Source organism: Capricornis sumatraensis, chromosome 10, assembly GCF_032405125.1.
Source record: "Capricornis sumatraensis isolate serow.1 chromosome 10, serow.2, whole genome shotgun sequence".
Lineage (NCBI taxonomy): Eukaryota > Metazoa > Chordata > Mammalia > Artiodactyla > Bovidae > Capricornis > Capricornis sumatraensis.
Genome location: NC_091078.1, coordinates 7125574 through 7142049, shown reverse-complemented (window position 1 = coordinate 7142049; position 16476 = coordinate 7125574). Strand labels below are relative to the sequence as shown.

The 16476-nt window shown below is 38.7% G+C and overlaps 2 non-coding genes across 2 annotated transcripts; one reads left to right on the top strand and one right to left on the bottom strand.

Moving 5' to 3' along the window:
* Nucleotides 1-1497: 1497 nt before the first annotated feature.
* TRNAC-ACA (transfer RNA cysteine (anticodon ACA)) lies at nt 1498-1569 on the bottom strand. The gene has a single exon. It is a non-coding gene; the product is annotated as a tRNA-Cys (tRNA).
* Nucleotides 1570-5466: 3897 nt separating this feature from the next.
* LOC138088049 (U6 spliceosomal RNA) lies at nt 5467-5570 on the top strand. Its single transcript, XR_011145642.1, has one exon. It is a non-coding gene; the product is annotated as a U6 spliceosomal RNA (small nuclear RNA).
* Nucleotides 5571-16476: the final 10906 nt, after the last annotated feature.

Genomic DNA, 16476 nt, shown 5'->3' with positions numbered 1-16476 from the left:
ACATCCATTCATTGCTTAGAGCTAAATGAATTGCCTTCTTAATATACATTTTTCCTTGATCCTGTGGTTGATAAGAAATGAATCATTACATTTTGGAGGGAAAGAATACTGTTTCCTGAATAATTTTCAGAATTTTATAATCCACTCAAAGAATAAAATGTCTGTAGAGTGCCCAAATACCATTATTTTCCAGTAATCTGCAGTAAAGCCCTCTCTTCTGACACTCAAAAATTTTTTTTAAATATTGGGAAACCATATTAATAATCCAATACAATTATCTACTCACCACCAATTAAACTGCACCCAAAGTCATTGGCTTTATGGCAACAAGGCAGATCTCTAGAAAGTCTGTGTGTAGTGGACTCCTGACATTTTGTCTGTGTCCACACCTCTTAGTACAATTCTGCCTACTCTCACATTTAATACCTATTATGGACTGAATGTTTGTGTCTCCCCAAAACTTTCATGTTGAAGCATAACTCCCAATGCAATAATATTTGGCAATAGGTCCTTCGGGAATTGAGTAGTTCATGCAGGCTCCACCCTCATAATGGAAAAATGCCCTTTAAGAGAGACCCCAGAGAGATTTCCTGTTCCTTCCTCCACATAAGGATACAGAGAGAAGATGGCTATCTCAGAACCATGTGGTGAGACCTCACCATACCCTGAATCTGCCATGCCTTGATCCTGGACTTCTCAGGTTCCAGACCTATTAGAAACACATTCCTCCCAGTTCATGGTATTTTTGTAATAGAAGGCAATGGCACCCCACTCCAGTACTCTTGCCTGGAAAATCCCATGGACGGAGGAGCCTGGTAGGCTGCAGTCCATGGGTCGCTAAGGGTCGGACACAACTGAGCGACTTCACTTTCACTTTTCACTTTCATGCATTGGAGAAGGAAAAGGCAACCCACTCCAGTGTTCTTGCCTGGAGAATCCCAGGGACAGTGGAGCCTGGTGGGCTGCCGTCTCTGGGGTCGCACAGAGTCGGACACAACTGAAGCGACTTAGCAGCAGTAGCAGCAGCAGCTTGAACAAAGACAATGACCAATCATTGGTTTGTGCTTGGACTCTAGTTTAATCCTCTTATCAGTAAAATCACCAATCCTCAGATCCCTTGCAGAGAGGGACAAGCTTTCCAAACTCATGTTCACCCACACCAACCACAAGGGCAATTCCTCAAGTTTGAGCACACCAATCATGGCAGTCATGCTGCCCTCTGGCATGTTACTTCTGGTAGGAAACAGGGAAAATGCTTTAGTGAGGAGATGAATCTGAAGTCCAGGAAAATGTTAAGCAATTTCCTTCATAAAAAAGTCACATAACACTGAGGCCCAAAGATCAACAAAAGTGAAGTGAAGTGAAGTGAAGTGAAGTCGCTCAGTCGTGTCCGACTCTTTGCAACCCCATGGACTGTAGCCTACCGGGCTCCTCCCTCCATGTGATTTTCCAGGCAAGAAAACTGGAGTGGGTTGCCATTTCCTTCTCCAGGGGAACTTCCCAACCCAGGGATCGAACCTGGGTCTCCTGCATTGTAGGCAGATGCTTTACCGTCTGAGCCACAAGGGAAGCCCCAGAGATCAACAAGGTGTACATTATCATACAGAAAATAACTAGGAGAGAACTGATTGACTCATAAGGCCTTGCTGCTACTGCTGCTGCTGCTAAGTCACTTCAGTTGTGTCCGACTCTGTGAGACCCCATAGACGGCAGCCCAAAAGTCTCCCCCATCCCTGGGATTCTCCAGGCAAGAGCATTGGAGTGGGTTGCCATTTCCTTCTCCAATGCATGCAAGTGAAAAGTGAAAGTGAAGTCGCTCAGTCGTGTCTGACTCTTAGCGACCCCATGGACTGCAGCCTACCAGGCTCCTCCGTCCATGGGATTTTCCAGGCAACAGTACTGGAGTGGGGTGCCACTGCCTTCTCCACATAAGGCCTTAAGTACTTATAAAGAAATTGTGTTTGTTTTTATACATAGGAAAGAGTAAAGCAAATGAATAGTTGCTTGTAGCCTTCTGTCTCAAGCAATAAACTAACTGAAGAAGATTAAGAGAGAAAGAGAATGGTAACAGATTTCAGGAGATAAATAATGACATAATTTTTAGGGTAAACATTGATAAATGTTGAGGATTATTAAGGAGAATAATAATCTCCCTATTAGTAATGGAGAGTGGTAGCCTGGTTGGAACAGAATAAGCATTCTAGACCCCAAGCCACAATTTCCATTTCCATTCGTCATCCACTGCAATGCCAGGATCACTGTTTCTTAATAAATTTCACTATTGCAGAAGTGTTATTGTGGGATGATGACTTACAGAGAGATGTCAAGAGAAGCAGCGAATATGGAGTTTGATGGCAGACACTTTGATTTTACACTTGCAGCATGCTTCCCATTTCTCTCCCAAATCACCCTAGTGATTCATGATTGTATCTCATAGAAGTACCTTTAAGAAATGAAGGTTTGATGAAGCCTGGGCAACACCCTGTGTGTTATCCTCTTGAAGATGTTAGACTGCCCTAAAACTTAATTGTTACTGGAGACTCTGGCAATGAGCCCAGCCTATTTCTAAGGGTTTCATTGTGAAGCCTGGTAACTGAGGGGTCATCTTGGGCATGCCTGGGCTTGGCTATTAGACAATATCTAGGCTCCAGCTGTCCCCAAAAGTGCATTCAATCAGTCCATTCCCTTGGTCTTCTTCAGTTTGAAAGGTAATGATACTGAGATTGGTCTAGAGACAATGAGTTAACATTTATTTCCTTACATTTTTGTCCTAGAAAAATGCCATGTCTTGATTTAATGTTATTTATAATTCCATAATGAGTTAAATGTCATGACTGAAAGAAAAGATGATTTTAGAATAAAATTTATGTCAGTAGACACAAGCAGGCCATATCTAAGGCTGGGACAATCTTTTAAAAAATGCAAGTGATATAGTTTAGAAATCTCCTTCCTTGAGTGAGCGTGTGTGTGTATGTGTATGTGCGTGGGTACATATGAGAAAGAATGAGAGAGAGAAAAGACTCTTCCAAGATTTACAGAACTTCTATACTCATAGAAGTATCCATACTTTCAGTTATTTCCCATGTGGAGAGCACAGACTCTTTGTTAGGACAGAAAAGGTTTATTTCAATGTCTTCCTATATTTCCCAAGCAACCCCCTACCCAACCCCCTATATGTATACTTGTCTGGGCCTCAGAGAGCTACTATATATTTCCAGAGTAAGTCAGATCACAGAAGCAGAAAAATCAGAAATAAAATTAATTTTTTGCATTGCTATTGGGGTAGTAAAACTTAAAAGCACAAGGAATTTAAAAGATGAATAAGTTATTTCTTGTTTCAGCTCCCACATATAAAAAGCATAGAAGTTGTTACTCCTATCCTTGCAATAAGAAATAGCAAGACAAAGTGAAAGTCAATTAAAAAAAAAAACCTGTCAGAGAAAAGAGAAAATTCAATTATTATCTAAAAACTGTTAGAGAAAAGACATCACAGGACAAACCATTACCCCAAAAGTTAGAGTCAATTACATTCAGAAGGTTATAGCACCCAAGACTCCCCTACCTGATGCCATAAGCAAATAGGACCAAGTATTATTGGTACTTTTGATAAATGGTAGAAGGTGAGTGAGGACTAGTGTAAGAGTAAGAAGATGCTGGGCACCACTGTTGTGTGAAGATTCTCACACTTTCAGGTGCTTTTCTTCAGAATTCTCAGCAGGTTCTCCCAGGTAGGATCTAAGAAAACGTCCCACATGAACCTGAGATGGGATGAGAAGGACAGCCATTGTAAACTCCCACTCAGACCATCCCTTCTATCAAAGGCTTAGTCTCCAGAGGGAGGCTAGAAGGAACTTAAACTAATTTGAACCAGAGAGCAACTCTGAAATCCTTTTTTTTTTTTTTCCCCAGTTGTTTCACATCTGTTTCACTTCAGATACATCCACCCTTTCTGACTCACCTCAGCAAAAATAATTAAATAAAAGTCAGAGTCAACAGAAAACAGAATTCAAAAAAGTAGACTGAGAATGTTGTCTCTAGAGAAAGGGGACAGGGAAGAAAAGGAGTTGCCAAAGTGTCCTTTAAGAGGTGAATGGATAATCAGAGTATAATACATCCATCCATACGGTGAAATGGAGAAGGAAATGGCAACCCATTCCAGTGTCCTTGCCTGGAGAATCCCAGGGACAGAGGAGCCTGGTGGGCTGCCTTCTATGGGGTCGCACAGAGTCGGACATGACTGAAGCGACTTAGCAGCAGCAGCATACTGTGAAAACTATTCAGTAATAAAAAAGAAGCCATCAAGTTACTCAAAGACATAGATGACTCTTAAATACATATAGATAAACATAAGAAGCAAGAATGAGAAGGTTGCATACCCTATGATTCCATAATGTGACATTTGGGGGAAGGTAAAACTAGAGATATAAAACATATCAGTGACTGCCACAAGTTTAGGGAGTGGGGAGGGTAGAACAGGCAAAAACAAGGAACTTTTTAGAAGCAGAAACTAACCATGAAATTAGACATGCAACTCTTCTCTGTGGTATCGCAGTGGCGAATACATGACACAATCTGTTTTTCAAAATTCATAGATCTTCACAGCATAAAAGTGAGACCTAATGCATGTAAAAAAAAAAAAAAAAGACAAAATAGAATTCTAAACAGAAACTGTCACACGAGACAAAAGACATTATATAATTCCATAAAGGTCAATTTACTGGGAAAGTATGTCTATGAAACACATGTGTGTGTGTGCACGTGTGCACATGCACACACACACGTATAAACATATCTCTTTTAATATACATATATGTATTTTACATATATGTGTACAAACATATCTCTTATATACATGTGTGTATTTTACATATATGTATATAAAATTTCAGAGAACTCAAATATATAAAGCAAACCTCAAAAATAACTAAAGTGAGAAATAACAAAATAATAATAGCAGGGAACTCCAGCGCCTCACTTTCAGTTATGGGTAGTGCAGCCATATTGAAGATCAGTGAGCAAATATAACTCTTGAAAAACACTATAGACCAGCATGAACGAACAGACATATGAAGAACACTTCACCCAACAAGGGCAGAGCTCACATTCTTCTCCAGTGAACATGGAATAGCCTCTAAGACAGATCACATGTTGGGCCACAAAATAAGTCTTTACAAAGTTCAGAAGACTGAAATCAAGCAAATTATCTTTTCTAACTACAATGGAATGAAACTAGAAATTAACAGCTGAAAGAAAACCAACAAATGCATGGTAATTAAATAATTCAGTCTTAAATAATGAATGATCCATAGAAGAACTTACAAGGGGATTTAGAAAATTATCTCAAGACAAATGAAAACAAAAAAACACAACATTAAAAAAAAAAAACAACTTTGGGGATACAGCAAAAGCAGTACAAAGAATCTATAGTAGAAAATGCTTGCATTAAAAAAAAAAAACAAAAACACAGTGCTCGCTTCGGCAGCACATATACTAAAATTGGAATGATATAGAGATTAGCATGGCCCCTGAGCAAGGATGACACGCAAATTAGTGGAGCATTCCATATTTTTTAAGAAAAAAGAAGCAATTATTCATATAAATGTGGGAGGAGAACTCCTCCTAACCAATCATGTAAATGAAATCATATCTTCTAGCTAAGAGAAGGGATGGTGTTAAGTGGAAAATACAAATCTGGGGGAAAAATTCTTCATCTGGCCAACGAGAGATTTGCTGTTCCAGAAATATTCTTTAATCCTTCTGATAAAGGCATTCATGAAATGCAGATCCCAGAAGCTATTGTCTATTCAATTCAGAATTTACCTGAAGAAATGCAGCCACATTTTTTTAAGAACCTCGTTTTGACAGGAGGAAATTCCCTTTACCCAGGATTTAGGGATCAAGTTTACTCAGAAGTTCGATGTCTCACTCCAGTAGCTTAGGATGTTTCTGTTGTGCTGCCTGAAGACCCTATTATTTATGCCTGGGAAGGTGGAAAATTTATATCAGAGAATGACGATTTTGATGATATAGTGGTAACAAGAGAAGATTATGAAGAAAATGGACATAGTGTCTCTCCATAGAAAAATTTGATATTTAAGAAACATTTCTGGAAGTTCTGACTATGCCAAAGGTTTAATTTTCAGTGTCTTTTTAAAGGAAGTTACGGACTTGAGTTACCTTTCATCCTAAGATAACATCTTGAACTTATATAATGACTTTGATCCATGGCTGATTTTCGAAGGTTTCTTAGCTAGGCTACTAAGTAAACTGTAACTCACCCCATATTTTCATTTAGGAGTAGACTTACTATAACAATGCTTATGCTGCTTCTGAGAGTAAGTTACCTTTCATTAAAAGATGAAAGAGTGAGTGTAATTTAATTCTTTATAGCCAAAAGCACAAAACTAACTGTCTCACTAGTCTGGTTTCCTTAGAAGGTAGATTTGTGTGACTGACTCAGAATTGACCAGTGTTTTCAGGCTGATACAGTTTCTCTCTTTTAGAACTAAGTATATTATTTTTAAATTGTCATTTTTATTTATATATACTAAAGTTGAAAAAACTAAAAACAAAAAACAAAAAACAAATCTCAAATCAATAACCTAACTTTATACTTCAAAGAACTAAACAAGAAAAAGTAAAGCTAAAGTTAGCAGAAGGAAGAAAATAATAATTAAAACGGAGCTAAATGAAATAGAGAAGAGACAATCAAGAGGAAAAGAATCAACAGAATTAATACTTGGTTTTTTTAAAAGATAAAATCAAGAAAATTTTACCTAAAGAGAAAGAGGATATTCAAATAGTGAAAATTAGAAATGTAAAAGGATATACATTACAACTGATGTCACAGAAATAAAAAAAAACATAATGAGATTACTATGAACAATTACACCTTCAACAAATTGGTTGATCTCAAGATTGCCGGGAGAAATATCAATAACCTCAAATATGCAGATGACACCACCCTTATTGCACCCTTTTATTTTCCTTAAAAAGCCTCTTGATGAAAGTGAAAGAGGAGAGTGAAAAAGTTGGCTTAAAGCTCAACATTCAGAAAACGAAGATCATGGCATCTGGTCCTATCACTTCATGGGAAATAGATGGGGAAACAGCAGAAACAGTGTCAGACTTTATTTTTGGGGGCTCCAAAATCACCGCAGATGGTGACTGCAGCCATGAAATTAAAAGACGCTTACTCCTTGGAAGAAAAGTTATGACCAACCTAGATAGTATATTCAAAAGCAGAGACATTACTTTACCAACTAAGGTCCGTCTAGTCAAGGCTATGGTTTTTCCTGTGGTCATGTATGGATGTGAGAGTTGGGCTGTGAAGAAGGCTGAGCACCGAAGAATTGATGCTTTCGAACTGTGGTGTTGGAGAAGACTCTTGAGGGTCCCTTGGACTGCAAGGAGATCCAACCAGTCCATTCTGAAGGAGATCAGCCCTGGGATTTCTTTGGGAGGAATGATGCTAAAGCTGAAGTTCCAGTACTTTGGACACCTCATGCGAAGAGATGACTCATTGGAAAAGACTCTGATGCTGGGAGAGATTGGGGGCAGGAGGAGAAGGGGATGACCCAGGATGAGATGGCTGGATGGCATCACGGACTCGATGGACATGAGTCTGAGTGAACTCCGGGAGATGGTGATGGACAGGGAGGCCTGGCGTCCTGCGATTCATGGGGTCGCAAAGAGTCGGACACGACTGAGCGACTGAACTGAACTGAACTGAATAGAAATGGATAAATTCTTAGAAGCATACAACTGATCAAGTCTGAATCATGAAGAGACAAACAGTTTCAAGAGATCTATAACTAGCTAAGAGATTTAAGCAGTATTCAAAATCTTTTGACAAAGAAAAACCCAGGTAACTTCCTGGAGAATTCTATCAACTATTTAGAGGAGAATTAATACCAGTCTTCCTCACAGTCTTCCAAAGTATCAAAACAGGAAGGAACACTTTCAAACTCATCCTGAAAATATTAATAGCAGGGAATGTTTAGATGACAACATATACTAGTTACTAGTAATACTATTTTGCTAGGAGTAAACTTCTTTGAGATTAAGAAATTGCTTGGAAATTTTCTGAATTATATGGGTATGACTTTGATGTTCTGATAATGTATTCAGATATTTGAAAACAGGATACATGTGTAATTTAGGGCTGTGCAGGTGTGTGTGCCCAGTCACTCAGTCATGTCCAACTTTTGCAACCCTGAAGACTGTAACAAGCCAGGTTCCTCTGTCCATGACATTCTCCAGGCAAGAATACTGGACTAGGTGCCATTTCCTCCTCCAGGGGATCTTCCTGACCCAGGGATCAAGCCTAAGTATTTTGCATCTTCTGCATTGGGAGGCAGATTCTTTATCATTGCACCAATTTAGGGTTAGATTACTCTACCTTTGGAAGTACAGTTATAGCTGTAATAGATACAGGGAAAGACACCTTCAGGCTGAAGCTACTGAACAACACTAGCTCCCAACAAGATATACTTTCTGAGAGAGAGCTGAGTAAAATATTGGGGAGAAGACTGCTGAGCTGCAAATTTTTTTTTTTTTAATTTTCTGGATAGGGAATGGTCTTTCACTTTATACTTTAATTTTGCCAGGAATTTGATCATGTTACCCATATTGTTCACATTTGGGCTGTTTCTGCAGGTAAAATATTTGTGTTATGTTGTCACATGGAGCTCACCACCTAGCTCTCCAGTAAGCAGGGTTGAAGTGAACAACAGTGGGCTAGGTGACTATTTGACCTGGCATACAGTTTAGGCTTGGATTTGATTTAACTGTTAGCTCTCTGACAGAGTTCACAGTTACCCATCACACTAGATGAAGAGTTAAAATGAAGAAGAAACATACTCATTCAGAGAGAAAGCAGCTTTGTTCCTTATCTTTTCCTCCAGTGGTCAGCTGCCTCTCTGATGTTCAAAGACTTAAGTAGCGAAACCAGTGAGTTAAGAGAGAACAGACCAACAATGTAGGGTAACATAAGAAGAATACATTTTTTGAGAGACCACGTGGGTTCAAGTGTTTCCTATGTACCAGTTGTGTGACTGTGAAGTATATCACTTAATCCTGGTAAATCACAGTTTATCATCTTTACAATAATGATATATATCAGCACTTACCTCAAACTATCATCATAAGCCTTTAATGAATAATATAGGAAAAGTATTTATCTTGGTGTCTGATACATAGTTTCAATAAAATCAGCTGCCACCACCATTATTATTTTTAACCACAGCATACAGTCATGCATTAGACTCACCCTCTACTCATGTCTTCCCTAGCTTTCCTTGTATCCAAATCATCCTAATTTTGTGCCTAGCACATTCATGATTTCTGTTTTCTCCTGTTCCTCCATGCTGTCAAAGCTTACAAGCATTAAATATCTGTGTTTGTCTAAGAAAATAGGCCCTCTTTGACTGTGAACTCCTAACCTTTCCCCTTCTGCCCCTTCTCCCTCACCATATGTCTCATCCTTTCAGTACCCAGCAGGTCATTAATTACTGGATAAGGGTTTTGCCATGCTAACCTAACCTTCAAAGACATTTAATAAAATTTTAATGTCAAAGCTACTAAAAAATTAAAAGTGTGTGTGATCTCCTCTAGAATTATGCAGCAACAACTCTGACAGCCTACAGTTGTTGCCCAAACAAACTCATAAAGTAAACAATGCAAGGGTCAAGGAGGTGGCTGTACCAAGGGTGTACCTTTTTCTCATCTCTCTATTTTCATTATTTGTCAAGCAATGCCCTTAACAACACCAGGTCTGGCTGGTGAAAAAAAAAATGTGGCAAGAACTTTAAGGATGTATTTCTCCTTGCGAGTCATGAGGACAGTATCTGAACAAGTTGTTTGAAGGCTGGGAGGATCATCTGGTCTTCCCATCCTTTTGTGTGCTCTTTGATTGTACAAATGAGAAAACTGAAACCCAAAACATGGTGACTTGCCCAGAATCTTGTATCGAATAATATATTAAGCAGTTTCTCGACGTCATCCATCGCCCTCTTTATTCTTTAATTCCCTCAAATATTTCTTCTAGGCATTTTATCATCAACAGCATACTTTTACGCTCTTAAACCCTGGTTGCCCCAAGCATACTAAATACTGAAATGCTTTTTCATAGCCTCCTTTTCTTTCTTACTTTGTTTTCTGTTGCACAATTTCTATTTCTTCTGAAAACTCCAACCTCAATCCCCTTTATCAACACCAGTGCTCAACGATATACTTAACACTTATCAATGTTGGTTTCTAGGTCTTTTATTTCCAAGCATCATATGCACTCTTTGAGGAAAGTTTCATGTCTTTTTAAAGGAGACTTTCTAAATTAAGAAATACTTCTTACATCTAAATAAACTGCATATAAGTCCAGATGGCACAAAGAATGAAAAAGCGAACATTCAACTACTCAGTACTAGCTTACGGGACAGAACATTATAAACCTTTTAAGGCTCCTGATACCTCTCACTGTGAGAATATGTCTCCCTCTCTAGTCCTACTTGGATGTTTAATATTTCCTTGTTTTTCACTGTAGCTTCACTATAGATATCTATCTATCATTGTTGATTTGAAGGGTATCAGAATGAAAGGGCCCCTGCCTTTTTTGTTGTTTTACTGTTAATTTTCAGCACAATGTCTGAGAAAGTGGAAATAGTACTTTTTGTTTATTGTTTTGTTTTTATTATTTGAATTGGCAGAAGAATGCATTATCTCACTGAATAGCCACATCTGCCCTGTGAGGTGCCTGAGAAGGACCAGTATGTTCTCCATTTGGTGGATGGAGGACTTGAGGCTCTGAGAAGCTTTGTCCAGGCCATTTATTCCTGGCTGAGTAGACAGAGGATCAGAGACATTTCATTCCTGACTCCTCCGCCATGGTCCTGTTAGCACAGCAGGCCACCTTGCAATGTCACTTTGGTTTTACTACCTACAGTAAGAACCACATTTGAGATTTTTTGAAGCTTGACCATTTCTCCACGTTTGCATTTTCTTTATCCCCCCATAACCACTGGAGTGCTAAATTCATGTTTTAGGAGAAACAGAGAAGTCAGATGCTGAGAAAGACTGCAGCTTTCCTGTTTTCCAGTGGTGATCCCTGAATTACTTTACTAGCAAGAAATAGAAAAGTTGTGTAGGGGGATAGAGGAGAGGCTGGCACTCTAAGGGCAACAGATGTGGCTGAAACATTGCCCACTCAGTTCAAATCAGCACCCTGTGAACTACAGCAAACTTCTGATGGAGTTTGCCTTCATCCTCAGGTTTGTTGATTTTCAGTCAGTAAGTTGTGTCTGATTCTTTTGCAACCCCATGGACTGTAGCCCACCAGTCCTGGGACTTCCCAGGCAAGAAGACAGGGGTGGGTTGCCATTTCCTACTACAAGGGGCCCTCCCAACCTAGGTACTGAACCCACATCTCCTTTGCCACTGAGCCACCGGGAAAGCCTTCCATCCTCACGACTAGCAGAGTGATCTCCCACTTCCCGCTCATGTTTGCTCTTTGTTGGAATTCTCCATCCTGATTTTCTCTGGGTGTTGTGTGTCTAAACCACAGGCTCTAGCTCCTGTCTAGCTGCTTCTGTTGCAAGATCTAGGCCAGATCAGCCTCTGCTTAGGTTGGCACTCTATTTCCCCCTTTCTAGCAGCTTTTCCTCACTTTTTCATGACCTTCCCAAACAGTTATGACATTAGTCAAAGTTCTGGGTGGTAACAAGTGAAAAGAAAGAAATAGGTAAAGTAAATGCAAGGGTAATAATCTAGTTTGCTGCTGCTGCTGCTGCTGCTAAGTCACTTCGGTCGTGTCCAACTCTTTGTGATCCCATAGATGGAAGCCCACCAGGCTCCCCCATCCCTGGGATTCTCCAGGCAAGAACACTGGAGTGGGCTGCCATTTCCTCCTCCAATGCAGGAAAGTGAAAAGTGAAAGTGAAGTCGCTCAGTCGTGTACGACTCTTAGCGACCCCATGGACTACAGGCCACCAGGCTCCTCCATCCATGGGATTTTCCAGGCAAGAGTACTGGAGTGGGGTGCCACTGCCTTCACGATTTTAGAATGTAGATAATTACATTTAACATCTAGTTTCTGTCAAGTATGAGCTGTGTCTCCTTGTTTAAATGATTTACCTTGTTTGTAAAACAAGATGGATAAGATTTGCCTCACATTGTTACTGTGACTTTTTTCCCAGATGATAAGCTTGAATGCACTAAGTTCTGAAAGCCTAAATGATGATGGGTTTTTCCCAATAATTATTTTGACCAGAAAAAATTAGAAAAGTATATAGTTAAACATCAGTTATGGTAAGGTTTTGACAGTATTTTTTTAAATACTAATTTTCTTACAAAAATGAATGTATATGAAAATGAACAATATGTACTAAATATAAAGAAATGAATATATTAAAAAGATCTGAGAAGCAGTTAAAAAGCAGAATAAATACATTATTGCAAAATTTTCCTTTAGTTTCCAGGTAAGTTATTAAAATCAGAAATATATTGGGTTCTTTATTTTTTCATTTCTGATAACAAAGGAATCTGACAAGTATTTCCAGAGAGATTTGATTCAGGGACAGATGTAAAAATTTCCTAGATACAACTTCTCTCTTTTTGTTAATATTATAATTAGGCTTCATGTAAAGCTACCCACTTCCTACTAATCTCTTTGCTATGCTTCAGGTAAATTTCTACACATTTAAAAATATGAAGCAGTAAGTTAATATTTGAAAGTCTCTTTCACAGTAAGATCACTTGTCTATTGTTTTACAATGGCAAGTTACAATAGGAGAAGAAATTCAAATGTCAAAATCATGAACTTTCAGCTGGGTTCTTGGAAATTCCACTGGGAACAAATTTATTCAAATAAAATTATCCAACAAGGCCATGAGGATCATGGTGCTGACAATGTATATAAAAAAAATTATATTTTCTCTCCGTCCAGTGACTTAATAATATAATTTTCATTAGAAAATATTGAATTATTTCTGGAGTATTTAGCAAGGGTAAACAATAGTCATAAAAATTTTTCTGATTCAAAGCTACTTTTTTTTTCTGTCACTATAATGATACCCATGTGAGTTGATTAACCTTACATTTTGTCAAAATACTTTCAAAGTGTTGCCAAAAAGCCGCCTCTTTAGTAAAGCAGTTCGTTCTGGTGAAATGGTTTTTCCTCATGACTTCATGGTCCCCTTCTCTTCTGTTCCCTGGACATCTCAGCTTTCTTTGGACTGAAGGATTTAAGTTCCTTTTTAAGTCTACACTTCTAAAAATAATTTACAACACACTGAATTTAAATATCTCCTTGGGACAAATGTTTTGAATTCAATTTAATGGAATTTATTATTTCCCTTGAGAAATTTTATCTTCATCCAAGCTTAATTTATTTTTCCTCTATATTACATATACTTACTGCTTTATATTCCCAAAAATTAAAGCATTTTTTCACTCATGCAAAAAAAAAATTAAGGAAAAAATTGCAGCTGCTTGGCAACTTTTGATGCAGTCTTTCCCTACTTCACATACAATGATGATGAAAGCAGAAAAATATGAAGTTATTCATGTGTTTCTAGAAATTAAGGTTTTCTCACTCACTGAATGACAATGGATTACCACTAAGGAGCTCCATCTGTAGCCTATCTGTGCAGAGCCTTAGGAAAGAATTGGCCTGGTCTGCAGGAATGAGGAATGTTTATCTCCTGGCTTCACTCTTCCCGGTGCTCGCAAATGCAAGGTCCCACTGAACAGAAAACATGGTGGCTGTAATTCTACTGTAAGGCTGTCCCTCTGTGAAGAGCACAGCTGCTGTGCTGTCCAAGCACATCCACGTGGAGACCATGAAATCCAACAGCAGGCCAGCCAGAACAGTGGGAGCTGGTGGTGGCAAACAACACTGGGATACAGTCTCTATCACTCATATGTGGCAAAATAGTATAGACACAATGAACCTCAGGAGCTGCAAACTACAAGTTTTACTTTTTACACATTGGAGGTGGATTCAAAAAGCCAGAGAACTAAGCATAGGAGGTAGAATAAATCTCTCCTTGGTCTAACAGAGCTGCATATTATGAAAATTAAAATCTGCTTACATGCAAAAAGAAAAAGGTTGCATTAATGGACTAACTGGCCTTCTCTCGATATGTAAATGGGAGTTGACCGTCACTCAAATGAACTGTATAAACACAGGCAATTCACTCATCATATATCTAAAGGAAAAGATAAATATACAGATTTACTTGTTTCCTTTCAAGAATGATTAACCAGAGGAAACACTTGACATACATATAATTTATCCATTTATTGAGCATGTGTTATGCCAATATTTTTTCTCGTGCTTGTAGATGCTTTTAGGAAAAAAGGGAGGGAGAAAGGAAAAGATAAGAAGATTAAAAGCAATCATAAAGCTAATACAACATTGTAATTTTCCTCCAGTTAAAAAAATAAAATTATAAAAACATCAAAGATAGAAGATTAAGAAAAGATGGACACCTTACCTTCGACAAAGGAGGCAAGAATATACAATGGATTAAAGACAATCTCTTTAACAAGTGGTGCTGGGAAAACTGGTCAACCACTTGTAAAAGAATGAAACTAGATCACTTTCTAACACCACACATAAAATAAACTCAAAATGGATTAAAGATCTAAACGTAAGACCAGAAACTATAAAACTCCTAGAGGAGAACATAGGCAAAACACTCTCAGACATAAATCACAGCAGGATCCTCTATGATCCACCTCCCAGAATTCTGGAAATAAAAGCAAAAATAAACAAATGGGTCTAACTAAAATTAAAAGCTTCTGCACAACAAAGGAAACTATAAGCAAGGTGAAAAGACAGCCTTCTGAATGGGAGAAAATAATAGCAAATGAAACAACTGACAAACAACTAATCTCAAAAATATACAAGCAACTTATGCAGCTCAATTCCAGAAAATTAAATGACCCAATCAAAAGATGGGCCAAAGAACTAAATAGACATTTCTCCAAAGAAGACATATGGATGGCTAACAAACACATGAAAAGATGCTCAACATCACTCATTATCAGAGAAATGCAAATCAAGACCACAATGAGGTACCACTTCACACCAGTCAGAATGGCTGCGATCCAAAAGTCTGCAAGCAATAAATGCTGGAGAGGGTGTGGAGAAAAGGGAACCCTCCTACACTGTTGGTGGGAATGCAAACTAGTACAGCCACTATGGAGAACAGTGTGGAGATTCCTTAAAAAAAATTGCAAATAGAACTACCTTATGACCCAGCAATCCCACTGCTGGGCATACACACCAAGGAAACCAGAATTGAAAGAGACACATGTACCCCAATGTTCATCGCAGCACTGTTTATAATAGCCAGGACATGGAAGCAACCTAGATGTCCATCAGCAGAGGAATGGATAAGAAAGCTTTGGTACATGTACACAATGGAGTATTACTCAGCCGTTAAAAAGAATTCATTTGAATCAGTTCTGATGAGATGGATGAAACTGGAGCCGATTATACAGAGTGAAGTAAGCCAGAAAGAAAAACACCAATACAGTATACTAACACATATATATGGAATTTAGAAAGATAGCAATGACGACCCTGTATGCAAGACAGGAAAAAAGACACAGCGGTGTATAACGGACTTTTGGACTCAGAGGGAGAGGGAGAGGGTGGGATGATTTGGGAGAATGGCATTCTATCATGTATACTATCATGTAAGAATTGAATCGCCAGTCTATGTCTGACGCAGGATACAGCATGCTTGGGGCTGGTGCATGGGGATGACCCACAGAGATGTTATGGGGAGGGAAGTGGGAGGGGGGTTCATGTTTGGGAACACATGTAAGAATTAAAGATTTTAAAATTAAATAAAAAAAATTAATTAAAAAAAATTGCAGATAGAACTACCTTATGACCCAGCAATCCCACTGCTGGGCATACACACCTAGGAAACCAGAATTGAAAGAGACACATGTACCCCAATGTTCATCACAGCACTGTTTATAATAGCCAGGACATGGAAACAACCTAGATGTCCATCAGCAGAGGAATGGATAAGAAAGCTGTGGTACATATACACAATGGAGTATCACTCAGCCATTAAAAAGAATACATTTGAATCAGTTCTGATGAGATGGATGAAACTGGAGCCAATTATACAGAGTGAAGTAAGCCAGAAAGAAAAACACCAATACTGTATACTAACACATATATATGGAATTTAGAAAGATGATGGTAAGGATAACCCTGTATGTGAGACAGCAAAAGAGACCCAGATGTATAAAACGGACTTTTGGACTCTGAGGGAGAGGGAGAGGGTGGGATGTTTAGGGAGAATGGCATTGAAACATGTATACTATCATGTAAGAAATGAATCGCCAGTCTATGTTCTATACAGGATACAGGATGCTTGGGGCTGGTGCACAAGGATGATCCAGAGAGATGATATGGGGTGGGAGGTGGGAGGGGGGTTCAGGATTGGGAACTCATGT